Source organism: Rana temporaria, chromosome 5 (assembly GCF_905171775.1).
Source record: "Rana temporaria chromosome 5, aRanTem1.1, whole genome shotgun sequence".
Classification (NCBI taxonomy): Eukaryota; Metazoa; Chordata; class Amphibia; order Anura; family Ranidae; genus Rana; species Rana temporaria.
The window spans coordinates 94221606-94236309 of NC_053493.1; the positions used below are offsets into that span (position 1 = coordinate 94221606).

The 14704-nt window shown below is 48.4% G+C and overlaps 1 protein-coding gene across 4 annotated transcripts in view; it reads left to right on the top strand.

The window, feature by feature from the left end:
- Positions 1–11190: 11190 nt before the first annotated feature.
- PALS2 (protein associated with LIN7 2, MAGUK family member) overlaps positions 11191–14704 on the top strand; it is a 135802-nt gene continuing 132288 nt past the window's right edge. For 2 of the 4 annotated variants that reach the window (XM_040352878.1, XM_040352880.1), the window contains exon 1: positions 11299–11525. The gene's annotated coding sequence lies outside the window, so the exon portion shown is untranslated. Of the gene's footprint in view, positions 11271–11298; positions 11526–14704 lie in introns of those variants that run through there. The other 2 variants (XM_040352879.1, XM_040352882.1) reach the window with 2 other exon arrangements.

Here is a 14704-nt window from a genome sequence, read left to right on the forward strand (position 1 = left end):
GCTCGGGCAAACACACTTAGACCAAATTTTAATGGTTCAAAGAATGTCAGGCAAAATGGTCGGCCCTCGCGCATGTTCACTTCATCAAATCTGGCCCTCTTTTGAAAAAAGTTTGGACACCCCTGACTTAGGTCAAATCATTGAAAGGTGAGTTCTAATTTGTTGCTATGAATTATGGACGGTGAGTCATCGTGGCAGTAGGTCAACATCATTGGGTGGCTTCTAGCTATCTTAAGCCTCGTACACACAACCGGATTATCCAACGGGAATTGTGTGATGACAGGCTATTGTTGGAAAATCTGACCGTTTGTATGCTCCATCGGACAATTGTTGTCGGATTTCCCGCGGACAAATGTGGGATAGCATGCTTTAAAATTGTCTGCCTTTTTTTTTCTCTCTCTCCCTCTAGTCTTTTCCTCTATGCCTCTCTCTTACCCCCTCCCACCTGGCCCTGACTCCCCTAGGAGGAGATGGAGGGGAGAGGGTGGAGAGAGAGGTATAGGTAAAACATAGCATTTCTAGACAAACCTACCTTTAGTAACCTCTCGAATATAAGAGAGTACATGGGCTTGAGAAGGGTAATATAGAAAGATAGACCCATGAGAGGAGGAGATAAAAGTCCTACGCTTTGTCCGCTGAAAATCCGATCGTGTGTACGAGGCTTAAATCTACTCTAGTGTGAATTACAGCAACCTGCGGCCTGGCGATGTTTCATGGCCATATTTAGTCAATGACGTTACGCAGGATTCCTGTCTGGTTTGTTTGCAAACAGTAACCAAAAACCTGGCTATCATTTAGGCTGCATTCACACTTCGGCGTTTTGAATCGTTTTGAATTGTGGGCAGATTGCAAACCAGCATTGCATAAAGCTTGTCACCCAAAAAGGTTCAGGAGCTTCTTTTGTGCGACATGCTTCACGTGATGCAGGTTGCCATGTTTGCAGTGTGATTCATCTCATGATAATAGCGGCAGAAACGCACCAGGATTTCAGGTTCCAGGACTTTGAAATTGTGGGCAGAATTGCAGCATAGCTTTTAGCCCTAATTCTAGTATGTACAGCATATTAGCACATTATGGCAGCCCTTACAATGATCCTCTCCGGTACTGTGGTATCAGTGCTCCTGCCATTCAGGGGTGCCTTCATCCTCTTCTAGTCTTCCCTCCGGTTTCTGACTCTTCGGCTGCTTGCTGGGCTGCGACGATGTCACTCCTGTATCACTCCTGCGCATTCACGCAGGAGTCACATCATCATGGCTCAAAGCTGTGCCGTAAATATATACTGCAAATTCTGGATGGATGAATGTATACTAACTGAGCTGTGCATGCGTGGCTCAGCATACACAAACACTAACAGGCAAGGAGAAGCAATTATGCGGGAAGAGACCAATAGGTTATCTGTTAGAAATAAAGAAAATTCTACCTGTCAGCTGTTTTTAGTTTTAAGTTTAATTCCCCTTTAAAGCACTTTTTCACTGTGTGTGTTTTATTTATATTTTACTTTTATTTTAGGGGAAAGAGCACTAAGGTCTACTGGTACTCTTTACTTATTCCCTAGGAGAATGCATGTCATACGGATCTCTGTTTTCCTCCATTTAAGCCATCCCCCACACAGTTAGAAAGCACTCCCTAAGAGCACATTTAACCCTTTGATCACCCCTGATATTAACCATGTGCTTGCCAGTGGCATTATTACAGTGACAGTGCATTTTTTTAACACTGATCACTGTATTAGTGTCACTGGTCCCCAAAAAGTGTCTTAGGCCGCGTACACACGATCAGTCCATCCGATGAGAATGGACCGATTTCATCGGTTCACCGCTGAAGCAGACTGATGGTCTGATGTGCGTACACACCATTGTTTTCAAAACCGATCGGGTCAGAACGCGGTGACGTAAAACACACGACGTGCTGAAAAAAACAAAGTTCAATGCTTCCAAGCATGCGTCGACTTGATTCTGAACATGCGCAGGTTTTGAACCGATGCTTTTGCGTACTAACCATCGGTTTTGACCTATCGGTCAGCCGTCCATCGGTTCGATTTTAAAGCTAGAAGGACAACAGACCGATGGGGCGTACACACGGGCGGTTTGGACTGATGAAACTGAAGTCCGTTTTCATCGGTTTGGACCGATCGTGTGTCGCAGTCCCACTAAAAATTGCTGATCGCCGCCATTACTAGTAAAAACAATACAATAAAATTCCATAAATATATCTCATAGTTTGTAGACACTTTTTGTGAAAAGAAATCAAAACATGCTTATTGGGATGTATTTATAATTTTTTTTACCAAAAACATGTAGCAGAATACATAATGGCCTAAATTGATAAATAAATTGGATACAATAAAACATAATGGGGCAGATTCATAAAGACTTACGACGGGCGTATCAGTAGATACACAGTCGTAAGTCCGAATCCGCGCCGTCGCAACTTTAAGCGTATGCTCAAACTGAGATACGCTTAAATGTTGCTAAGATACGGCCGGCGTATCTTAACTGCATATTTGCGCTGGCCGCTAGGGGCGTGTACGCTGATTTACGCCTAGAATATGTAAATCAGCTAGATACGCCTATTCACGAACCTACGCCCGGCCGTCGCAGTAAAGATACGCCGTTTACATAAGGGGTTTTCAGGTGTAAATATAAACCACCAAAAACATGGCGCAGCCAATGTTAAGTATGGACGTCGGAACCGCGTCAAATTTTTCAAATTTTACGTCGTTTGCGTAACTCGTCCGTGAATGGGGCTGGCCATAATTTACGTTCACGTCGAAAGCATGACGATTTGCCAACGTCATTTGGAGCATGCACACTGGGATACGTCCACGGACGGCGCATGCGTCGTTCGATCGAAACGTCATTGACGTGGGGTCACAGTTAATATACATAAAACACGCCCACAGCTTCAACATTTGAATTAGGCGGGCTTACGCCGGCCCTAATACGCTACGCCGCCGTAACGGTGGCAAAATCTTTGAAAATACCATACTCGCCTCTCAAAGTTACGGCGGCGTAGCGTATAGGAGATACGCTACGCCCGCCGAAAGGTACGTGAATCTACCCCATATTTTTTTTTTTCAAAATTGTCGGTGCTCTTTTGCTTATAGCGCAAAAATAAAAAACGCAGAGGGGATTAGATACCACCAAAAGAAAGCTCTATTTGTGGGGGAAAAAGGACATCAACAGTACAGCGTCGTACGATCGTGCAATTGTCAATTAAATTAACGCAGTCCCGTATTGCAAAAAATGGCCTGGTCATGAACGGGAGGGTAAACCTTCCGGGTCTGGAGTGGTTAAAAGAGAAATTATAGAGGCAAATGCACATTCCTTTTAAGACACAACAAGAATATCTAAAAAACTGATTTGCTTTAATGCCTGTCTTAATGATGATGCCACCCACAGATCTGGCTTTCAATTATAATCAGCCTAAGATCATTTTTTATTGGGCTACCTCCTATAGCTATGGTTCTTTGTGGTCATGCAGGTCAGTTCATAAAGTACCTTGTATTTAATAATGAGTACAACACTTGCTTAATGAGATATGTATAACTTTTATCATTGCAGGTGGTTTCCAATAATCATCCATCTATACTTTGGCCCCCTAGTGCCCAGTGCCCACCAGTGCCTCTAGGGCTCTTCGACAATCTGACTTTGGCCACAGGCAGCAGTGGATAAGAATTCAATGAAGCGGAAGATCCTATATAAAGAGAGAATAAATATTAATTTGAATGCTGTAAGGAAGCGATAACCATGTCATCATTACCTTAAAAAAGGGAGCAAGGTAACCTGTAAGGAAAAAAAAACACAGCCTTTAAAAAATGAATATCTAAGAAAATAAATCTGATGAGAAAAGTATTTTCTGCTCTATTGAATGCGCGTCTTTTTACAGTCATTCTGCAGCCATGGCCATTAAGAGCAAGGATGAGTTAATCAATACTCTGATATCTCGCTCCCAGGTTGTTTCCATACAGCCCAGACTTCTTCAGAGTTACGGCAAGAGCCAGAAGCAACGGTACCGTCTGAAAATAATGACATTGCGTCTGGAGCAAAGAGAGGTCTAGGGTGATTATGTTGTTAGCTTTGCAGGCAAGTCACTTTATCTGAGTGTGCCTGAGGCAACAGTCTCTATGGGAAAAACAGAAAAAGAAAAGTCCTTGAACACGAGGACTTTTTACTCAGGCAGTACTAATACCTTTCTGTTTCTGACAGCTATTTAACTGAAGTTAAATGACTTCATTTCCATAACAAAAATGTACTGAATGAACTAGTATTAAATACCTGCAGCAGGAGATAGAGGCAGGCTTAAAGGGGTTGTAAAGGTAGACATTTTTTCCCCTAAAAAGCTTCCTTTACCTTAGTGCAGTCCTTCTTCACTTACTTCATCCTTCCATTTTACTTTTAAATGTCCTTATTGTGGAGTGTCGTGCTCGCCCCCTCCTTGAGGGGGCGAGCAGGAGAGTCAGGACGCCCACTAACACACAGCTCCTTTCTCTATCTGCAACATAGAGAGCGTCCTGACCAGGGCTCAAGTCCTGCAGGAACGCGTGGGAACGGAGTTCCTGCACTTTTTTCACAGCAGGAAGGCAGTTCCCTTTGCAGGACTAGAGCAGCCGAGCCGCCCGAGCCAATCCTTCACTAAGCGGCGATGCCCAGCTCGGGTCACTGTCAGGGGCAGGCAAACCTTAGTAATCCTTTATGTTACTGGCCACTTCCTGTATATGGATTCATCGGGTAGTGTGCGGGTATTCCGTCACTTCCTCGATGCCTTAATGTCTCCTGGGAGCTTTTGTCATTGTTCCCAGGAGACATTGCGGAGGTCTGCCACGAATTATCACGGGATTTATAAAGTACTTGCTTCTTTCTAAATCCAGTGATAACTCGCAGCAGACCTCCGCAATGTCTCCTGGGAACAATGACAAAAGCTCCCAGGAGACATTGCGGCATCGAGGAAGTGATGGAATACCCGCACACTACCCGATGAATCCATATACAGGAAGCGGCCAGTAACATAAAGGATTACTATGGTACAGTGGATCGAAAAAATAAAAAAACATGCGGTTTAGTAATTATGCATATGAGCGTATCATTTTTTATTTTTATTTTTTTGGTGGGGGAGTGGATCTTGGGTGGGAGTTCCCACACTTTTTTCCCCAGGACTTGACCCCTGGTCCTGACTCTCCTGCTCGCCCCCTCAAGGGAGGGAGCGAGCACGACACTCCACACCAGGGAGAAAGCCTCACATTACTGTGTGGAGTTACAGACAGAAGAACAGGAAGTGAGGATTTCTCAGAAGAAATAAGGACATTTAAAAGCAAAATGGAAGGAATAATGATGATGGATCCTCCAGAATTAGTTATGGATACCTAAACGTGCATAGCCTTCAGCAAGGAAAAAGTGATAAAACTAAATTGTGAATCTTGAAGAGGTTTATCAAGTGAGAACTCTCAAACACAAAGTAGTTGCAGCAATAAAAAAAAAACAGTCAATCACAACATACTTAAAATTTCAAATTGTTATTCAAATACATGGTTAAAATCATATTAAAATTATATATATATGAAAAAAATTATAAAGTTGTATGATAACATATACTGTATGCATATATAAATAGGCAATTGATAGCCTAACACTTGTTGCGTTTCATGATGCAACGCTCACTTCTTCAGGAGATAGCAATATTTAATAGGGTTTGCTGATGAAATGCGTAGAGAGGAGTTGGAGACGCATGACATATTATAAGCGTGACCCCATGTAAATGCATGGCCGATCGAACGGCGCATGCGGGCGCATACTCAGAATCACGTCGCAAATACTCCCTAAGATACGTCGGCTCAATGCTTTCGTTGTGAACGTAACCTACGCCCAGCCCCATTCATGTACGACTTACGCAAACGACGTAATATACGACGCTGTTTCGACGTTTCCAACATTCATACCTTAACATGACTTACCCCTGCTTTATGAGGGGTAAACTTACGCCGGACGTACGCCTTACGTAAACGGCGTAACTTAATGCGATGGGCGCAAGTACGTTTGTGAATCGGCGTATCTAGGTCATTTGCATATTCAACGCGTAAATCTACGGAAGCGCCCCTTGCGGCCAGCGTACATATGCACCCAAGATACGACGGCGTAGGAGACTTACGTCGGTCGTATCTTGGCAAATTTCAGGCGTATCTAGTTTCAAGAATATGCGTATAGATACGACGGCGCACATTTGGACTTACGACGGCGTATCTGGAGAAACGTCGTCGTAAGTCCTTTCTGAATCCCGGCCATAGTGTCTACAAAATAGGGGAAAGATTTATGGCATTTTTATTATTTTTTTTTATTTTATTATTATATTTTATTATTATTAATTATTATTATTAATTATTATTAATGGCAGCAATCTGTGATTTTTATCAGGACTACGACATTACGGCGGACAGATCGTACACTTTTGACACTATTTTTGGACCATTGACATTTATACAGCGATCACTTCTATAAATAGCCACTGATTACTGTATAAATTACACTGGCAGTGAAGGGGTTAACACTAGGGAGCGATCAAGAGGTTAAATATGTACCCTAGTGAGTGATTCTAACTGTGGGGGGATGGAACTGCCTGGGTCAGGAGAGTGATCATTGTTCCTCAGAATTAGACCAACCTAATCGCTCTCTTCGTTCTTCTCAAGACCTCCTGCTCTCTAGCTCTCTCATCACCTCTTCCCATGCTCGTCTACAGGACTTTTCCAGAGCCTCTCCAAGCCTATGGAACTCCTTACCCCAAACTATCCGTCTATCTCCTTCTCTTTCAGCTTTTCGAGGATCCCTGAAAACCCTCCTCTTCAGAGAAGCCTATCCTACCCACATCTAACAACTGTATTTTAACTTTGCCCACCTGATCACCCCCCACATCTACTACCCTCTGTTCCACTTCACCCTCCCTTCTAGATTGTAAGCTCTAACGAGCAGGGCCCTCTGATCATTCCTGTATTAAATTGTATTGTAACTATAATGTCTTCCCTGATGTTGTAAAGCGCTGCGTAAACTGTTGGCGCTATATAAATCCTGTATAATAATAATAATAATAATAATATCGCTCTCCTCACCCCTGACGGAACAGAGATATGTCTGTTTGCATTGACAGATCTCTGTTCTCTCCTTCTCAGGAGCAAACGTGAGTAGCTGGCGGCCATCGGGGCCGCTGGCCACGCGCACAAGCTCCTACATCACGGCGCCAGTGACGCGCTCTATACTTCTTAAAGTGCCCGCAGTACAGCTACAGCGTTTTGCGCAGGAGTGCCATTCTGCCACTGTCAATCGAAAGGTAATTTGGGATATTTTCTGGAAAGGACTTTTGATGTATAGATTTTATACCGATCTTTTTATTGGTTCAAAATTAGAAGTGAAAATTTGATAAGTTTTTAGTGCTGCACTTGTCATTTAATAGGGTATCTGTAAAGAAAACGTCATCAGATATACTGCTGCAGGGTGGCCCTCCTGTGCAAAATAACGTATATATATATGCAGGCCTGGACTGGGACAAAAAATAGGCCCAGGCATTTTAGACTGAGCGGCCCATGGTTAATTTACCGGAAGACAAGGAGAGCATGAGGGGGGGGGGGGGGGAATGTGGGAGGGGGAGAACACAGGAGAGTGTGGAGAGCACTAGGGGGGCCAGAGAGCACAGGGGTTGAAGAGAACTAGGGGAAGCCAGAGAGCACATGGGGGATGGAGAGCACAAGCAGGGGCAGAGAACAAAGTGGGGGTGCAAAGCACAGAGGGGCTGGAGAGCACTGGGGTGGGTCGGAGAGCACTGAGGGGGCGAGACCATGGGGGGGTTGGAGAGCACAAGCAGAGGCAGAGAACATGGAAGGCGAACAGCACAAGGGGGGTGGAGAGCATGGGGGACTAGAGAGCACTGGAGGGGCTGGAGAGCACTGGGAGGGGCTGGAGAGCACTGGGGGGCCGGAGAGTAAAGGGGGGCTGATGATCACAGGGGTCCTGAGAGCACTGGGAAGGGCTGGAGAGCACATGGGGGCCCAGAAAGCATAGGGGTTGATGAGCACAGGGGGGCCTGAGAGCACTGGGAGGGGCTGGAGAGCACTGGGGGAGAGGCTGAGAGCACTGGGGGGGGCCTGAGAGCACTGGGGTGGGGGGCTGTAGAGCACTGGGGGGGAGGCTGGAGAGCACAGAGGGCTGCTGTAGAGCATAGGGAGGCCTGAGAGCACTGTGAGGGGCTGGAGAGTACTGTGAGGGGCTTGAGAGCACTGGGGAGCCGGAGAGTAGGGTGGCTGATGATCACAGGGGTCCTGAGAGCACTGGTGGGGCCGATGAGCACAAGGGGGGCCTGAAAGCACAGGCGTTGATGAGCACAGGGGGGCCTGAGAGCACTGGGAGGGGCTGTAGAGCACTGGGGGGGGGGCTGAGAGCACTGGGGGGGCTGTAGAGCACTGGGGGGGAGGCTGGAGAGCACAGAGGGCTGCTGTAGAGCATAGGGAGGCCTGAGAGCACTGTGAGGGGCTTGAGAGCACTGGGGAGCCGGAGAGTAGGGTGGCTGATGATCACAGGGGTCCTGAGAGCACTGGTGGGGCCGATGAGCACAAGGGGGGCCTGAAAGCACAGGCGTTGATGAGCACAGGGGGGCCTGAGAGCACTGGGAGGGGCTGGAGAGCACTGGGAGGGGCTGTAGAGCACTGGGGGGGGGCTGAGAGCACTGGGGGGGCTGTAGAGCACTGGGGGGGAGGCTGGAGAGCACAGAGGGCTGCTGTAGAGCATAGGGAGGCCTGAGAGCACTGTGAGGGGCTGGAGAGTACTGTGAGGGGCTTGAGAGCACTGGGGAGCCGGAGAGTAGGGTGGCTGATGATCACAGGGGTCCTGAGAGCACTGGTGGGGCCGATGAGCACAAGGGGGGCCTGAAAGCACAGGCGTTGATGAGCACAGGGGGGCCTGAGAGCACTGGGAGGGGCTGGAGAGCACTGGTAGGGGCTGTAGAGCACTGGGGGGGGGCTGAGAGCACTGGGGGGGCTGTAGAGCACTGGGGGGGAGGCTGGAGAGCACAGAGGGCTGCTGTAGAGCATAGGGAGGCCTGAGAGCACTGTGAGGGGCTGGAGAGTACTGTGAGGGGCTTGAGAGCACTGGTGGGGCCGATGAGCACAAGGGGGGCCTAAGAGCACAGGGGTTGATGAGCACAGGGGGGCCTGAGAGCACTGGGGTTGATGAGCACAGGGGGGCCTGAGAGCACTGGGGGGCCTGAGAGCACTGGTGAGGCTGGGGAGCACTGGGGAGCGGTTAAGGAGCGGTGTGTTTACCGCTCCTGCCCATTAAAATCAATGGGCACTGGTGGTTTTAACCCTTTCTTTACCGCTAGTGGGGGTAAAAGCAACACACTTGCGGCCGAATAGCGCAGCGAAATTGACAGTAAAGCGCCGCTAAAAATAGCGGTTCTTTACCGCCGACACACCCACCGCCCCAGTGTAAAGGGGCCCAAATCTGCCCAAGGCTCAGCACACTCCTACCCTCCCTTTTCTGGCAGTACTTTTGCCTGGCATACAAATGCAAGCCCTGTTTCCTGCTTAGTGTGAACGGAGGGGAGTTCTGGTATGTGACACACACTAAACTCATGCCTGTCCTCCGATCACAACAGAACTATCATGCTGGTATTTGTAGTTCCCATAGCGCTAGGACAGTGGTGGTTCGTAGGCATGTGCAGGGGGTGTGCCCGAGCACAGCCTAATTACTAAGTTTCAAGATGGAGAGTGGGGGAAGGGGCTAGTAAATATTTAATTTACTAGCCCCTTCTTCTTCTAAATGAACATACAAGAGACAGTCAGAGACTGCACACATGATACAAGAGACAGTCAGAGATGACAGACATGATACAAGAGATGGTCAGAGACTGCGGACGTGACACAAGAGATGGTCAGAGACTGCACACATGATACAAGAGACAGTCAGAGACTGCAGACATGATACAAGAGATGGTCAGAGATGAGACATGATACAAGAGATGGTCAGAGATGACAGACATGATACAAGAGATGGTCAGAGACTGCAGACATCATACAAGAGATGGTCAGAGACTGCAGACTTGATACAAGAGATGGTCAGAGACTGCAGAAGTGATACACAAGATGGTCAGAGACTGCAGAAGTGATACACAAGATGGTCAGAGACTGCAGACGTGATACAAGAGATGGTCAGAGACTGCAGACGTGATACAAGAGATGGTCAGAGGCTGCAGATGTGATACACGAGATGGTCAGAGACTGCAGACGTGATACAAGAGATGGTCAGAGACTGCAGAAGTGATACACAAGATGGTCAGAGACTGCAGAAGTGATACACGAGATGGTCAGAGACTGCAGACGTGACACAGTAGATGGTCAGGGACTGCAGAAGTGACACAAGAGATGGTCAGAGACTGCAGATGTGATACAAGAGATAGTCAGAGACTGCAGACGTGATACAAGAGATGGTCAGAGGCTGCAGATGTGATACACGAGATGGTCAGAGACTGCAGACGTGATACAAGAGATGGTCAGAGGCTGCAGATGTGATACACGAGATGGTCAGAGACTGCAGATGTGATACAAGAGATAGTCAGAGACTGCAGACGTGATACAAGAGATGGTCAGAGGCTGCAGATGTGATACACGAGATGGTCAGAGACTGCAGACGTGACACAGTAGATGGTCAGAGACTGTGGACGTGATACAAGAGATGGTCAGAGACTGTGGACGTGATACAAGAGATGGTCAGAGACTGCAGACGTGATACAAGAGATAGTCAGAGACTGCAGATGTGATACACGAGATGGTCAGAGGCTGCAGACATGATACAAGAGATAGTCAGAGACTGAGGACATTCTATAAAAGTTATTAGAGACTCAGGGACATTCATAGACGGATATATATGAGACTACCAGAAATCATTGCTATAGCAGGGTAATATTGGCAGCCAGATTAGGGTCAGTGAGGGCCACACTGGGAATAAAGAACACGCACTGTGGGGTGACGTCCTGTGTGTGTTACACAAGCTGTGTGCTGAGTTCTATGCACACTTCATGAAGCCATCATAACTTTTACTGGTAAAAAAAAATCTGTCACGAGCTCCCCCTTCCTGCACACAGAGCCCAGCGTGACCTGCCAGCAGAGAGGCCCCGCTAATAGCGAGCTGTCAGTCACGCAGAAGGGGTGGAGTCCTCCACCTCTCTAGTAGTGTATGACGTAAGCTTTGTCGCCGCGTGCGGGTCTCGGAACGTGACGTCAGCGACCCTAACAGGTACGTTCTTCCATAGAGCTCTAGCGGGGTGAGGGTGAGCAGCGGTGGCGGGGGCGCGCCTTGGTTCGCGAGCTCAGTGTGCTGACGCCGGGCGCGCTCTGGCGGAGTTCGGTGGGAAAGAAGCGGGCGCGTGTCACATGTGTGGATTTTCTCCCCAGTCAGTCAGTCAGTGAGGGACGGAGCAGAGCCCAGAGCACGGCCTGTACAGCCAGCCACAGCTTGGCACACCGGTCCTTCCACCACACACACACAGAGGTGAGTGACAGACCGGACACCGGAGAGAAGGAGGAGGAGCCCCGCTCAGTGTGGAGGGATTTATTACACTTCTCAGCCCGCACCTCCTCCATGTCCGGCTTATATCATAGAGGTGATCCCATCCCATGTTCTGTCATACACACCGTCATCTGCTCAGGACTCTCACCACATCAGAGGGACCTTTATAATGGGGTACCTGTGTATTGGGGAGACTTTTGTACTGGGGTGGAGGGGGTGACCTGCGCGCTTGTGGCTCATCTGGGGGGGTGACCTGCGCGCTTGTGGCTCATCTGGGGGGGGGGGGGTGACCTGCGCGCTTGTGGCTCATCTGGGGGGGGGTAACCTGCGCGCCTGTGGCTCATCTGGGGGGGGTAACCTGCGCGCTTGTGTCTCATCTGGGGGGGGTGACCTGCGCGCTTGTGGCTCATCTGGGGGGGTGACCTGTGCGCTTGTGACTCATCTGGGGGGGGGTGACCTGCGCGCTTGTGACTCATCTGGGGGGGAGTGACCTGCGCGCTTGTGGCTCATCTGGGGGGGGGTGACCTGCGCGCTTGTGGCTCATCTGGGGGGGGAAGACCTGCGCGCTTGTGGCTCATCTGGGGGGGGAAGACCTGCGCGCTTGTGGCTCATCTGGGGGGGGGGGGTGACCTGCGCGCTTGTGGCTCATCTGGGGGGGGAGACCTGCGCGCTTGTGGCTCATCTGGGGGGGTGACCTGCGTGCTTGTGGCTCATCTGGGGGGGTGACCTGTGTGCTTGTGGCTCATCTGGGGGGGGAGACCTGCGCGCTTGTGGCTCATCTGGGGGGGTGACCTGCGTGCTTGTGGCTCATCTGGGAGGGTGACCTGTGTGCTTGTGGCTCATCTGGGGGGGGTGACCTGAACGCTTGGGGATCATCTGGGGGGGTGACCTGTGTGCTGGGGGGTGACCTGTGCAATTGGGGCGCATCTGAAAGGGGGGGCTGTGCTTGGGGAACATCTGGGGGTGACATGATCATCTGGGGGGCTGACCTGGGTATTGTGGGAGGCTTCATCTGCACGCTGGGATCTCATCTGGGGGGCCCTGACCTCCTGTGTGCTGGGGGGGGAAGATACCTGCATGTTGGGGGTTCATTTGGGGGGTGATGTGTGCTCTGAGGGCTCATCTGGGAGGAGGTGACCCGTGTATTGGGGGGGGGTGGGTTGAACTGCATACTGGGGGCTGACCTGTGTGCTGGGTGGAAGAGACCTGTATGCTGGGGGCTAATTTGTGGGGGGGGGGGGGGGGTGATCTGCACCCTCTTGATTTTTTGGGGATCTGATCACATGTGCCCTTCTTTCCATTGATGTTTGTGGGTGACAAGGCGTTTTTTTTCTTGTCTGAATTGCCTGTCTGCGTCCCGGAAAACGACCCGCTGACATTTGGAATCCCGGCACAATGATGGATCACAGCTGACGCCTATTCTCCGTATGGTAGGCTGCTCCCAGCAGTTTGTCTAGTTGTGATGCCTGTGCTGTTACCATCCTGGACATCTAGTTCTACTTGCAATGCTCTGTGTGGTCGGGTTGTGTGCCCCCCCAGGTCTGTGTCTGTATGCAGTGTACAGTGTGTGCGGCAGTGCTGGGGGATCCCTCAGTCAATGGCCCAGTATAAGGACATCGGGGGGGGGGGGGGCTCAGTCTTTTGCCCTTTTTCCTGTCTTCCTGGGAGAGTGTAATGTCAGGGGAAAAAGTAGGCTTGCTCTTTGAAGAGTGGTGGAGGAGGCGGGGGTTATCGGCTCAGGAAATTATTATAGATCAAGTGTTTATTTTATTTTGCTCAGAGAAAAATGATTTGCGTTGTTGCTTTGCTCTGCAATGAATGGGAGTGAGCTGACCCTGATGAATGGAACCGTGTACAATGGCAGAATACCCAGAGCTGCCTTGTGACGGTTTGTTTGCAAAATACTACAGACTTCAGTGACAAGTGATACCGGTCCTGGGGTTAGCAGAAATGGATTGTAAATGAAAAGGAAACAAATGTGCACTTAGTCAGTGCCTGCAGCTACTATTATATAGACCTGGTAAACAGAAAATATTATATAAACTCGGTCAGCAGCCCGATATACAATATAAACACTGGTCAGCAGCCCTATACAATATAAATCTGGTCAGCAGTCCGATTATACAATATAAATCCTGGTCAGCAGCCTGATTATAATACAATATAAATCTGGTCAGCAGCCCGATTATACAATATAAATCTGGTCAGCAGCCCGATTATACAATATAAACCCTGGTCAGCAGCCTGATTATACAATATAAATCCTGGTCAGCAGCCCGATTATACAATATAAACACTGGTCAGCAGCCCTATACAATATAAATCTGGTCAGCAGTCCGATTATACAATATAAATCCTGGTCAGCAGCCTGATTATAATACAATATAAATCTGGTCAGCAGCCCGATTATACAATATAAATCTGGTCAGCAGCCCGATTATACAATATAAACCCTGGTCAGCAGCCTGATTATACAATATAAATCCTGGTCAGCAGCCCGATTATACAATATAAACACTGGTCAGCAGCCCTATACAATATAAATCTGGTCAGCAGTCCGATTATACAATATAAATCCTGGTCAGCAGCCTGATTATAATACAATATAAATCTGGTCAGCAGCCCGATTATACAATATAAATCTGGTCAGCAGCCCGATTATACAATATAAACCCTGGTCAGCAGCCTGATTATACAATATAAATCCTGGTCAGCAGCCCGATTATACAATATAAACACTGGTCAGCAGCCCTATACAATATAAATCTGGTCAGCAGTCCGATTATACAATATAAATCTGGTCAGCAGCCCGATTATACAATATAAATCTGGTCAGCAGCCCGATTTATACAATATAAATCTGGTCAGCAGCCCGATTATACAATATAAATCTGGTCAGCAGCCCGATTTATACAATATAAATCTGGTCAGCAGCCCGATTTATACATTATAAATCTTGTCAGCAGCCCGATTATACAATATAAACCCGGTCAGCAGTCCGATTATACAATATAAATCTGGTCAGCAGCCCGATTATACAATATAAATCTGGTCAGCAGCCCGATTTATACAATATAAATCTGGTCAGCAGCCCGATTTATACAATATAAATCTGGTCAGCAGCCCGATTTATACAATATAAATCTGGTCAGCAGCCCGAT